This window comes from Heliangelus exortis, chromosome 4 (assembly GCF_036169615.1).
Source record: "Heliangelus exortis chromosome 4, bHelExo1.hap1, whole genome shotgun sequence".
In the NCBI taxonomy this organism is placed as follows: Eukaryota; Metazoa; Chordata; class Aves; order Apodiformes; family Trochilidae; genus Heliangelus; species Heliangelus exortis.
The window spans coordinates 25,928,851-25,942,193 of record NC_092425.1 but is presented as its reverse complement, the minus strand read 5'-3'; the positions used below and the strand labels follow the sequence as shown (position 1 = coordinate 25,942,193).

The 13,343-nt window shown below is 37.6% G+C and overlaps 1 protein-coding gene across 2 annotated transcripts in view; it reads left to right on the top strand.

Annotated features, from left to right (window-relative positions):
- Nucleotides 1-4,802: 4,802 nt before the first annotated feature.
- The window catches only part of TRMT9B (tRNA methyltransferase 9B (putative)), a 97,278-nt gene continuing 88,737 nt past the window's right edge, over nt 4,803-13,343 (top strand). Inside the window, exon 1 of one of the 2 annotated variants that reach the window (XM_071743472.1) lies at nt 4,803-4,853. The gene's annotated coding sequence lies outside the window, so the exon portion shown is untranslated. The remainder of the gene's footprint in view (nt 4,854-13,343) is intronic. The other variant, XM_071743471.1, reaches the window with a different exon arrangement.

Below are 13,343 nucleotides of genomic sequence, written 5' to 3'. Positions count from 1 at the left end.
GGGTTTAGCGGGGTCGGGGGAGAGGAGAGGGCAGTTTCCCGGGGAAGAGGGACAGGCCTGCGGGCCCGCGGGTCGTTTCCCGGGAGCGGCGTCGCTCTGAGAAGCGGCTGCGGTGGTGAGGGCGGCCGCGAGAGTCGGGGTAGCAGTGGTGGTGGCGGCGGTAGGAGGCGGGGGAAGCGGCCGAGCGCGGAGCGATAGAGACACCGGGGAGGGAGAGGGGTCTCCTGCGGGTCTCCGAGCGCCTCGGAGGCGGAACGGGAACGGGGTCTGTGGCTGCCGTGGCCCCGAGGGCTTCACATGGCCGGTGCCTGCTGGGCAGCCCCTGCCTGGCTGCCCTCCCAGCGGCTGATGCTCACACTTGTCTCCGGCAGCTTGGGCTGGCCCCTACTCCTTCTGTGTTAGTTTTTTGCTGTAGGAAGCAAAAGTTGCAAGATGAAGGAAAAGCTCTTTGTCCTTAGGGCTGATGTGTGTCTCCGTCTTCTCTTGAATGTTTCCGGCACTTCGTGTAGTGTGCCCGTAGGATGGGGTCTGGTGGCTTAAGCCCTGCTGTGCGTGTCCTGTGCCGTACCAGCCAGGTGATGCAGTAAGCCTGATGTTTCCCACCAGCGTAAAACTGTAAGTCGAGCAGTTTGGAGGAAGTACCTGATCTACTTGGCCTAAACATAGCAATACTCACAGTGCATTTTGTGGGAATATGTTTAGGGTCTCTAGGTGTATACCAGCCTCTAATGAAAGCTTAATCTGTTGCATAAGTGCTATGTATTTACAGTTGCTATGATATTTTATTTTTTTTTTTAAGTTAGATGGCTGTCATAAATCCATAAGTCTCATATAAATCTAACAGTTCCTTAAAAACCTTCCAGGAAAATTAATTCATGACCTTATGAAACAGACAAAACTGTATTTGTCTTCAGCTCTACCTCATGTGCTGGTGGGTGATACTGCAGGTTAAGAGGGCTTTAGACAAAGATGCTTTAGACATAGTAACTAGACACACTTGGATTCACATCCAATTTTTAAAAATCTGTACTCATCCACTGCAAAACACTTCCTTTGCCTTTAGAGTATCTTTCAAGTTCTTAAAGTTAAAGAAAAAAAGATGTTAGATTTACATTAGATATTAGGGATAAAAAGTTTTTACAAAAAAAAGAGACATCTGAACAGGTTGCTCAGAGAAGCTGTGACTGCCCCATCCCTGGAAGTCTTCAAGCCCAGGTTGGATGGGAACTTGAGCAACCTGCCCATGCAGAGGAGTAAGCTACAATTGATTCTTCAAATTTGGATTTTGGTACATTATTTCACTCTTGGTTTATTTAACTAAACTAGAAAAAAATCCAGATTTTCTAATCTTCAGTGTATTACCATCAGGATGTGATAGTTATGTAAGAAGGAAAAAAAAGACGTGCAACTTTTTGCTAGATTAGATAACAGACACAGTTCTCCACCACTCAATTAAAAATAGTGTGCACTCAGTAAAATGTGGATTTTTTTGTTTTATTGTTGTTTTTTTTTCTTTCCCTACTGCGGGGTTAGATAAATGATACTTAGAAAACCCAAAAGAAAACCATGACATTGCTCAGCTCATGTGGGCCATTCTAAAACAGACTCCAGGGAATGTCCTTCCCCTATCTACCATAAAAGCAGTATTTTACAGCTGCTTATGTAAGGCTTGGTTGTCCTTGTTCAGAAAGGTTTTTACAAAGTACTCTGCCTTCAGTGCAGTGAGGAAGAATTGCATTCCTTTCTTACACTTTTTAAGCTGTTTATTGGTTGTTTCTATAAGCAATTCATTGTACAAATAGTTTATGCAACCCAATTAAATATGAGATGATAATAAAACAGGGGTTTAAGTTGTATTTGATCCCACCTTAGGTAAATTATACACAGTTACTCTGATTTAAGATCTTCAGAAATCAACAGCAGTATAAATACAGTTAAGCAAACCCAAGCCAGGCTGAGGGAACAGTCAGTGGACCTAAAATTTGATACTTGCATACTGGAAATCTGGAGCTGTGCCCCATTTGTACTGTCACTCTTGGCATATATCCCATGAAAAAGTAGTTAACCCTATTACTAAGGTAGTTAAATTCTAAGAGAAATGTAGTTATGGTTTTCTGGCTGTTTTTCTTCTGTTTCCTTAAAGGTAGCTAGCTAGTTATCAAGCTGTTGTAACTTTTTGCTAAGATATGTGTAGCAAAGGCAAAATACAATTACTTTAAGAAAGATTAGGCAATTAAGGCTTAAAATACTTTAAATAAATAAGTGAAACAAACCCCCAAAACTGTAATGTTCCTTGGGAACAAATTGTTCTACTGGGAAATATTATCACCTTTTCTTCTTGAAGAACAAACAACAAAACCAAAGAAAAAACTGACAAATAAACATAAAAGGAAAATCTCCAACCTTATTAAAAGAAATCAGTTCTTGAATGATGCAGCTTTTGGAGACCTTAGCTGGTGATGTTTGAGTCATTTCAACCATGCCTCAGAAACAATGAATCCTCAGAACCAACTTGGTTTTGTTTTGTTTCAGTTTGTTCTTTGTTGCTTAGTAGACTTTTGGGGCTTTAGTTAGATGGTTCCAGCAGGCAGACTTCTAAATGGAAAAATATTCACCATCACTGCAGTAAAACTAACCTTTTTTTGTGCAACACAGTTTTGGGCAGAAGCTGGCTTTGAGTGAAATTTTTTTAAGTCTAAGAGTCCACAAAGCTGCATTTGCAGCTTAGTCTCAAAAATGAAAGTGAACTGATCAGGACTAGACTGCTACTACTGTTTCTGACACTTCTGTACAATATGTTTTTTTCAAGGGATCTTAATTCCCTTTGAGAAATTGAAGCTGTGGGTTCTCAGTTTTTGTGTAGGTTATTAATTACACTTAATAATTACTTTTGTACTAATGAGTATAAAAAAAGCCCCCTACTCATAGGATAAACAGTTAACTGCATGTTAGAAAGATAAAGCATCTCATTAAAAATAAAGAGGGAAGCAAAAACCAATGGGATCTAAAATACTTAACTAGGTAGAATTAAGACAGAGAGAAAGAGTTCATTTGGTATATCCAATAAAGGACTTACGTACCTCAAACAGGATTTAGGGAGAATTCAGGTGCCTAAGTCCAAAAATGCAGTCTGAGAAATCTCACACAGCTGATGGGTGAGATTTCACCCTGGAAATGCTTAAAATCAGAAGGCTAACCCTTGATTTTAATTTATATCTCTAGAACTAGAGGAATTTACTTTGTGTGCATGCAGTGTGCAGCAGCCAGACCAGCGTAGCCCCTCTTTCCCATTCAGCCATTTACAGTCCTCAGTATAAGAGTCCAGGGCTGTATTTTCTTGATACTTTCAGGCCACACCAAGCATACATTCATAATCAGATTCTTAGTTTGGTGTAGCTGCTTGCTTTCAGTGTGAAAACATGAAGAATGGTGAGACTGAATGACCTTTTATTTAACAACCTCTCTGTTAGATCACTGATAAAAGAGCTGGACGAGTTGCCATCCCTGGAGATACTTAAAAAGAGCCTGGATGTGGCACTCAGTGCCATGGTCTGGTAACTGCAGCAGGAGTGGATCAAGGGTTGGACTTGATGATCTCTGAGGTCCCTTCCAACCCAGCCAATTCTATGATTCTATGATTCAGTTTGGTTTTGTGTGTTCCAACCCATCTCTTCCTTGAATTAATCTATCTTGAAGAGTAACTGAATGAATTTAAATTGTTTTAGGAACATGAATTAGAGATAAGGCTGTGCCACTCCCTGCTAAATGCCTTGTTCCTTGGGATACATCTCGCACATCGTTTCTGTTCCTGCAGAATACAGTATTATTTGCTTTGCAGTGTACAGCTTTAGCAGGAATGGAGCAGAGTTGTTTTTGTTTTCAATAGCTCTGTCTCTTGGTGGGTAGGATCATCTTTCTGCCATATGTCGACTTGAATCTTTTGTTTAATTAGTAATACACAGCAACAATAGGTTGCTATATGGGAGGTGTTTGTTTTCTCACTTCCTTCTGTTATCCTGGCTGTGATTTAACAGAATACAGAGACTCCTGTTCCTTTTTTTTTTTTTTTTTTAAACAGAATAGTAGTTGGGTCCTGCAGTTAAGAGAGGACTCTAGGCTGGGGACTGTAAGCTCACTGAGGTGTTTGTTTCTTGGCCTGAGTTAAGTTTTTAAGAAGTTGTGATAATACTGCTGCGTTCTCGCAGACTAATGTCAGACAACACTGATGCCTTAGGATAGTACCAGGCTTCATCCATCATACATACTGTGCAGCACACACAGGTATTTCATGTGAAGTTCTAGATTCTTTGTTGGGAAAGGAAAAACAAATCTGAAAAAGAAGTTTTCAGTATCATGTTTTTAAGTGTCCAGTTAACTCATGCCTTTGCTTGTACCAAGCCTGAACATGTGCCCTTCTAAAATGCTCCACAGTTGTCACAATTAATTTTGACATGCTTAGGTATATATAGATGTTCGTATGCATACTAATATCAGCTGTCATTAATGAGTGGGGTTTGCTACATCTGACAATTACACTTTGAAATTGTGAAAATACATTGACTACCCCGGAAAGAGCAGTGAGTGGAGCCACTCATTTACCTGTTTCTGTGTTCACTGAATTTTTTTTTTTCAGTGTATGGATGGTATGTTTTTATGCGTTCCAAAAGACAGCTGGATGTTTCTACATGTGTAGGACAACAAACTAAAAAATGAGATTAAGAAGTTTTTATTTTAAATTTCTTCAGTTTAGAAAAATAATTTAGCTCCAGATATGACATGAGTCATATTTGTCTTTTCTTTAGGGAGAGAATCCTTGGACTGATGAGACTCCTTCCTTCTGCCGTTGTTGCCTGGTAGGAGAGATGCTTATAATCAACAAATTAATGAGATAGCTAAATATTCAGTGGAATATTTGCTTGTATTAATATATGTTGTAATTATTCAAATAGTAAAGCACTTACATACAGTGTGAAATACTAAATTTAAAGAGATACAGATCTATGAATAATCAGGTATTCCTGAATTTCAAGCTCTTAGTGCAGGACTATAATTGAGTAATGACTGAAAAGCAGAATAATAGCCAAGGAAATGCTTAAAAAATTTTCATTAAAGAAGGATTTTTTTAAAATAAAAGTTGCTCACAAGGAAAATGTGCAAAAAGCAAATAAGACAGCATTTTTTTTTTCAGTTTATCAGGATGCTTTTATTCAGCTTAAAGTTGCTGGCTAACAGTTGTGTTGCATTTATTAAATATCTTTTTCTGGATGTTCATGGCTTCACATTAAAGAAAAAATACAAGATGGTTATTTTAAATATAATGTATATCAAAAGTAAAAGGTAATTATTTGATTATATGTTATAGTTTGATAATTTAAAGAACTGATTATTTTGGTATCTGTTTATGTATTCACTATCTTCTAATATGTTCGTTTAATGTATATATATTCTCTAATATACCCCTTGGTATGAAGTTGGATGTTTTGCATCTACTTACATTCATCCTCTGAGATAAATTATCTTGAGATATATCTAGTTTTGAATATATTTTGCCAAATAGAGTTCTTTTTTAATTGCTAATAAAAATGATTGTTCATTCTCAGACAATTTTAAAAGAGGAAAGGAAAATCACAATCATTACATCATATTTGCATTAAAAGTATGCCTGTCGTGTAATACCACATCTTAAACCAAGGGCAAAGGAAGGGAAAAAGCTTATTATCCTTGATGTCTAGCCTCTTGGAAAAAAATCTGATGGGCACAAGTTGCTCCTGGCAAGATTCTCATTTATCACAAGAGGAAGATTTTTCACTCTTGAGGACAGTCAGACATTGGAATGGTCTTCCAGGGGAGGTGGTAGATTCCCTCACTTTGGCAAGTTTTAACTCTCAGCTTGACGGGGTGCTGGGACATCTCATATAAACAATAATTTTAGAAGGGTTGGTCCAGATGATCCTTGAGGTCCCTTGGAATCTGACATTCTATTATCTTTATTTTCTGTATAGTCAATAATAAATTTGAATTAAATTCAGAGGTTCAGTCAATGAAAATGTGTTTTAAGAAACACACGTAGAAATCAGAAAATACTTCACAGCCTACTTAGGGTGGTGAGTGGAAAAAAAAAAAAAAGTTAGTGTAGGACTCATATATATGCTGCACTGGGTGATCTTGATGATGATGATGATGGTGTCAAGTACCTTTGCCTACAGCCAGACAGTGCTGCTAATACTGGTTAAATCACTGAGTTTCCAGATAGTTAATAATAAAGTTACTGGTCTTTAAAAATTGAAAAGGAGTAGATCTAGTTACAGAATTTGGATTTACTTATTTTTCTTAGGTTAAGCATCTTTTCTTCAGGGGTTTTAGAGCTTTGGGCAACTCTTTTCTATCAATGGGGACAAATACATGTGTTTTCTTCAGACTATGAACACTGCTCTTTACTTAATGCAGTTCAATGTGAAGAAAATCTGATCTGGACCACTTCAAACTTAATCAAGGTGGCAGAAAGCATTAATTTTATTAAATGGCATAATGGGCAATAATTTACCTCTTGGGAACAAGATTAATGTTACAGTTATTCCTGCTGTTCAGTATTGCCTTTCTGCTTTGGTTTCTGCTTATGACTTATGGCCTGTTTGGTTCTTGAACATTATTAGTATCACACAGCACATTGTATGCTATAGGCTGGGATACCACAGTCACATTTTTTCAACCTTTTCTACAAAGCATAGTGTATGCTCCTTTATATCACTTGTGTGAAATAACAGCACGTCAGGATTTAATTTAGACCATTAGTTTTTTCAGCAGAGCATGGGATCACACAGGAGAGAGGAGAGTGCTCTTAAAATCTTAATTTCAGCACGACTGTGTAGAGAACATTTAATGTTTCAGTCCTCCTACCTGTCTTTCTCCTTCACCATATTTATACAACAAGATAAAAGAATATCTGGTCTTTGGCTGTTGTCCACAAGTGATCTATGTAGAGACAAAAGAATACTTCATTTAGTTTCGTTTCCATTCCTGATAAAGCAGAATAAAACATTTTCTTTCATCCAATATGTGAGCGACATACTATATGTAAGCATGACATTTTATGATCTTTTTTTAATGGTTTATGTCCCTCAGCTCCTGATTGTCCAGGAGGGGTTTCACAAGAGCTGAAAGGCTCTGATAAGCCCATGAATATGAAAGTATTTTTTGCATCACATGCTGTATTCTACATATCTTCATATTTCTACCTCTAATCAAAAGAAATCATGATGCTTTAAGTCAACAGCTTATTCTGCTGTTTTTCGGGGCTTTCTTTGCATGTTTGATCAGTTTCACATTTGCATTTTGCTGGGCTGGTATTGGTAGAACACCTGAGAGCTCTGCCCCACACCCTTTTCATGCCTGTTCTTCACTGAAGAGCCAGATGCCTGACAAGATGTTTTACTTGTTTTTCTTCATGACACATTGCAGAGCCTTCTTGTTATCAAGTACTTGGTTTGTGTCCTGGGGCCCTCAGCTCTGGAGATTTGATGCATGTCTTACTGTGTCAAGTCTCATCACTTCTGTAATGTTTTCATTTTCCCTCTGGGACTGCTTAAGCATCCAATTCCTGGTTGTAATTCTCAGCCAAAAGTTAACTATGTAGGCTAGATTTAAATATTTATTATTCACTGTAGAAGTAGAAGGTACATCATGTTTTTCTTTATTGTATTTAAACGCTTATTTAAAAAAGACAATTACTCTCGGAGGTGCTTTTTTGATATCTGGATTATCTTTATGAAAATGGTGAGTAGAATACTTTGATGTTTACAATACTAATACTGTAGACTGTGCTGTGTCTCAGGATTCTTGAATTTTGCAACATCATTAAAAAACTTAATAGGCCAGTGATTGATTCCAGGCTTAAAAGCCAGTTATATTGATTGTAGGGTTGACTCACATCTTAGGCAGAGTAGCTGTAAGCAGTAACTTCTGCCCCAAACAGAGGCATCATATGAATGATAACATTTGCCAGTTAAATTGAAAACACATCTTCAGTCCTGATACTACTTCCTTTGGAGACAATGGCCACCTTTCTGTAGATCTCAGATCTATAGAAACCCATAATGTCCTTATCAGTTCTTACTGTAAATAACGCTTTCTCCCCAGGACTGTTTTAAGACATCTTACTTTTTAAATCATCATTATAAGGGGATTTATTTAAGACATAAGAATACCTATAGAATGAATGATCACTGTTTCTCAATAAGTACTTGGACAATGTCACTGTCTTAGATGCTATAGTCAGTTTGATTTTCTTGAAATTTTGGTTTTCAGAATACTATTGTTTTATTGTTACACTTCTGTAACAATACACTTCTGTAACTTCTGTAAGGTGTAAATCAGCTGTTCTCTGAAACAAAAATGAAATAGTGTTAAATGAAGAGAGTAGTAACTGTTACTAAATATAAAAATACATGTTGCTATTCTGTTCCTGTTTGTACTTCTGTCTACAAAAGTCATATGGTGTTTTTTATTGCATTCCAAAAATATCAGTAGTTTATCTTCCCTGTGTTCAACATGCAGTATGCTGTATAGGTGCTCTTAGGCTTACTCCCTTTTGCTTTCTTGAACTGTTGTAGGCTTTTCTTGCAAGTAAACAGCTTGATTCCTCATTGCTGCTGGATGTCTGCATGGAAACCTCTTGCTTCACTTATAGGTGAAGGGAAGGACATGCAGGTGGTGGAGTCCCTGGTGCTGAGCTGGGAGATCCTATTTGCAGTGAGCTGGCTGGGTTTGTCTTGCAGCCACAAGGTGTGTGCTGAACGACACAGACCTGGTGGCTAAACTGAGTGTGCAGCACAGACCTGGAGGATCTACTCCTGTGTGGGTCAGGATCCCCTGGATGTACAGTGGCCTTCCAGTCAGGATCACTACTGCCTAGATTACCAGCTAAAGGAAAGAGAAGGATCTTTTGCACTGTTCATAATGTTCATGAGCTTCTTTACAAATAAAGTAGCATTAGTTTTATTATGAACAAGCCTCAACTGTGCATGCCTGTATTCCTGCTTTAGGCCATATGACAAGCTGGAGCATCACCCCATCAAAATGTACATATTTCTTTGAGAAGCTACTTGTGTTTCTCCTTCATCAGAGACACTTTCCTGTAGTTCCTCTACTTGAAGGTAGGAGCATGATAAAACTTTCTGAAGATCCTCTGGAGCAGTTAAAAATTAGTTGTGAAGCAAATTCATAATACTTATCAGAAATGCCATTTGCATTCATGGGAAGTGCTAGCTAGTGCTGAGTGAAATTAGGAGGCTTTTTCCTAAAGCAGTGCCCAGTATTTCTTTTTCTTTCATTCTAGAGAGAACAGAAGTTAATTTTTTAATGTTTGTCCACTCAGTCAAGATACAGGCAGATGAACACAAAAGCATGCATGCCTAAAATGGGCTTGTTTATTAACAACCTACCTAACATGCTTTATTTAATGTAAATTAATTCTCAGGATTTTCCACCTTAGGTCAGTACAATATGGGAATTTTAGAGGGGCTTGATGTGCTTTTTCTGCTGCACAAGCTAGGTTCTTGACCAGAATGTACTTCTCATGATGCAGAAGAAAATTCACAAATCTCCAGACAGATGTTTTTTTTCCCCTGCAGGCTTAGCCCTTAAGAAGGAATAATCCCCCTTTAACTTGGTAAGTGTGCTGAGCTGGAGATACATTCAGTATTTAATAAACTAATTGGAAACAGTGTTTCAGATGAGATAAAAAAACCAAAATATCTTAGTTAGAAGTTATCTCTAGTTTGCCCACTGGAAAATTGGCAGTTAACAGCTGCAATATTTATCAAAAAATCTTCCAAGCAAGAAACTGGTCAGCTCTGTTTCCATGAAACTGAAAATCTAGGATTTTAAGCAATTTTTTACTTACTTGCCTTCATAATGCATCACATAATACATCCCAGAAATATAACATGTTTGGATGTAAAAAGGCTGCACTTTAAGAAAACTGAAGATAAAGACAAAAATAGATTGTTGCCACTCTTTTCAACAATTATTTCATAGGATAAGTTTGGTGATGAAGTTAAAAAACTTAATTTTTCACTGAGGAGATTCAGTTTTCAGCAGAATAGTTACTGAAAACAACAGAACAAACTATATTTTAGTAACAGGGAATAGCATTATTTTTTTAAGTGTTTCCATTCCATTATGCATAACTGTTTTGGTTAGGCAGGAATTTTAATGAAGAACTGCAACTTTAATGCCTTTTGGTTATATCATTAGAGTTTGAATTTCCTTTTAATCAGCTGACTTCTTTCTTTACATGGTCCATCCTTTGGTGGCCTCCAGTTTGTGTTGTGTCAGAGCAGGTAGCAGCAGGAGTTCCTGTGACCTGTTTTGTTCCTTTTGCCTTCCTCTCACCTCAGCTTCTGTATCTTCACCAGTGCTAGAACAATGAAGTTCCTGGTTTAGCCACAAACTACCAGTTGGTTTTGCAACAGAGAAATTTCTGCTGAAGACTGTCGTTAGGCACAGGCAAAATAAGCAAAAGCCAAGGGTATTAGGCTGCTGGGAGCAGTTTCTGTCTGTTCCATCTATTCCAGAGCTGCATCACTGTGCACAGCCTGTAGCCCTTTCCTCTTGCTGCATTGCTGACATTAGAAGGGAAACGTGTTGGAAAGCACTGAGTAGTAATTGGTCTGGAGCTGTCAGTGGCTCTTCCCAGCCATTAATTTCATGCTCTCCTCCTGTTTCCTCCTACTTCATGGATCAGGCTGCTTGTTTTCTAAGAATTTGCTCTGACTTTCCAGGCACAGCTCATTCCTCACCCACCCCCGCCCCTTTTCTATGACAACCCCTTTCTGGTTTTTGGAACCTCAAGAGATACAGATATGTTATGAGATAGATCTGGGTTTTAGGGAAAAACTGTTTGCAGGAGTAATAGTAGGAAGTGCTTAGGTAGGAGTATGGTGGGAATGTAAATTTGCTTTGACATGCTAGTGATTGACAGTGAAATAGGGTTTGAGTGATTTTTGTATGGCTGGAGTGAAGTTAGGCTGGTGGTTTTGCAACAGTGAAGATTTCCAAATATTCCCCCAGTATACAAACAACTACAAGGTGACACCACTGCAAAGCAGTAACAGAACAAGAGGCAATGTACACAAACTGAAATACTTAAGAGTAAGAAAAATATTTTTTACTGTGAGGGTGGTCTAACTGTGGAACAGGTTGCCCAGAGAACTTAGGGAGTCTTCAAACTTTGCAATATTAAAAACCTGAGTGGATATGTCCTGAACAACATGCTCTAGGTAATGCAGAGGATGGACCAAAGACCTTCAGTGGCCCCTTCCAGTGTGAACCAGTCTGTTGTTGTACAAAAAGCATGCAGTGATCCTTTTTAAAGTGAAGTGGTAATTCCCTGGGGTATTGTGCTAGCTTCCCACATATTGTGTATTCTTAATACATTCTGTTGTCACTTTAGTGACCTTTAATTATTACAAAGGATGTAAGTGTAAATTACACATGCAAAAAAACAGACACCAAGATCATTGTTAATGAGTAGCTCCAGTTGTATAGTGACTCGTAAGAAACATTTTGAGTAATGAGGTGGAATTTGGTTTCTTTGAAGGCTGTTGTTAAAACTCCCATTGACTTCACGGGGCTAGGGATTTGACCCCTTACATTTTATATCTGACAGAAAATGCAAACTAAACTGAAGTGAATAGGTTAGTTACATATTTAAGCATTCTGTAAAACCAAAACTTAACATAATAGGAAGTTCTACCTCCAACCATCAAGCAGTTATCTCTGGTCTGCTCTTTGCACAGTCTTGTAATTGCTGTGCACCGACTATGTGCTTTACCCACTGGCCTGATGATCTGTCTGACAGGAAGAAAGAGCTGGGAAGCTTTGTTATTCTGTAGGAAGGCTTTTATATATGTAGAAGCATCCTGAGAGCACACAGGTGAGGAATAGGCCCTTTTATAGCACAAGCCACACTTTGTACCTTGCTGTACAAAGAAATGTTGATATCTGATGTTTGAGAATGGAAAATATTATTCTCTCGTTTGATAAATGAATCTGTTTGTCTTCAAAACAACAGAATAAACAGAATAAACATATAACAGAATAAACGTATTTTCTCAATAAAGGGATAGTTTCAGGAAAAGAGGATTAAAATTCTTGGAAAATCAGTGAGGCAGCTACAAGTGTCAGGTGATTATATGGCCTTATGTAAGTGCAGCGTTTGGTGTCTAGCCAAGTATTTCTTAAACTTATAGGGCAACTTCTGTTCACATTTAGGCCTGAATAAATCTGAAAGCACTTAAAAAAATCAGAAAGCAGTGTTTGCTCCTATGTTAGAACTTTTTTTTTTAAAGAAAAAAAGTCTGTATCAAAAGAAATTTCTTTACTGCAGGGAGTTGCTAAAGGTGATGATGTAGTTAAAGTGGGACCACTCAAGAATTGAATTTTATTCTTGTCTTTCTTGTAGATTTCCTACAGTGTAGGTGGCATGCTGTTGCCATGGCTTAATTTCTGTCTTAACCATAGCAAATATATTTGTTTTTATGGCTTATTCAAACAATATATTGTGTGTGTTGGGGCAGTTTGGTTGGTAGGTGTATTATCTATTTATTGTGTAGCTCTATATTACAATAGTTTTGTTTACTGCTGCTTTTGTTTCACGGAGAAAAGCTCTAGTTGGAACTAACGAATAAAGTATTTTATTTTAAAAAAATTGATCTCATTCAGTTTAGTATTGTAAGTGGTAATAAACTGTTTCTGAAGTGAAGTTTTAAGTAACTTATTTGTATTGTTTGGTAGATTTTTTTTAATGTGTGGTAATCTGTCTTTGGCTGTTTTTTCCAAGATAGCATCCAGAATGCAAACTGTGTTCCATGATTTTGTTTTTCTTTAACATCCTCTCTTTTTAGCTCATACTTAGTATTTGTGCAGTTTAAATCATGTTACTTTTTAACTTCAGGTTTGAAATATCCTTTAACTTAAATTGGTGAGTGACATAATACCATTGAATAATTCTCTTTGACTCATGCGAATCTTCAGGCATTTAGGATTGGAAAAGCTAGATCTTACATTGGTAGAACATTGCTTGAAGTGCTGGAGACAACTGGCTAAATCTGGTGACTACTAATTAGATAGAATTTGTCACGTCTGTCAATCAGTCAGTCTCACAGATTTTCCTGATCACATACTGAACATACACAAAGCAAGAAAGCAGATACAGTGAGTTCAATAATTGTCTTCAAAATGATCCTTTCAGAAGAAATTTATAGACTGATGTTCAAACAGAAGCATGAAATGTTTCTAGATGGCAATAAAATGAAAGATTGCACAGAGATCTCAGGAAAGGA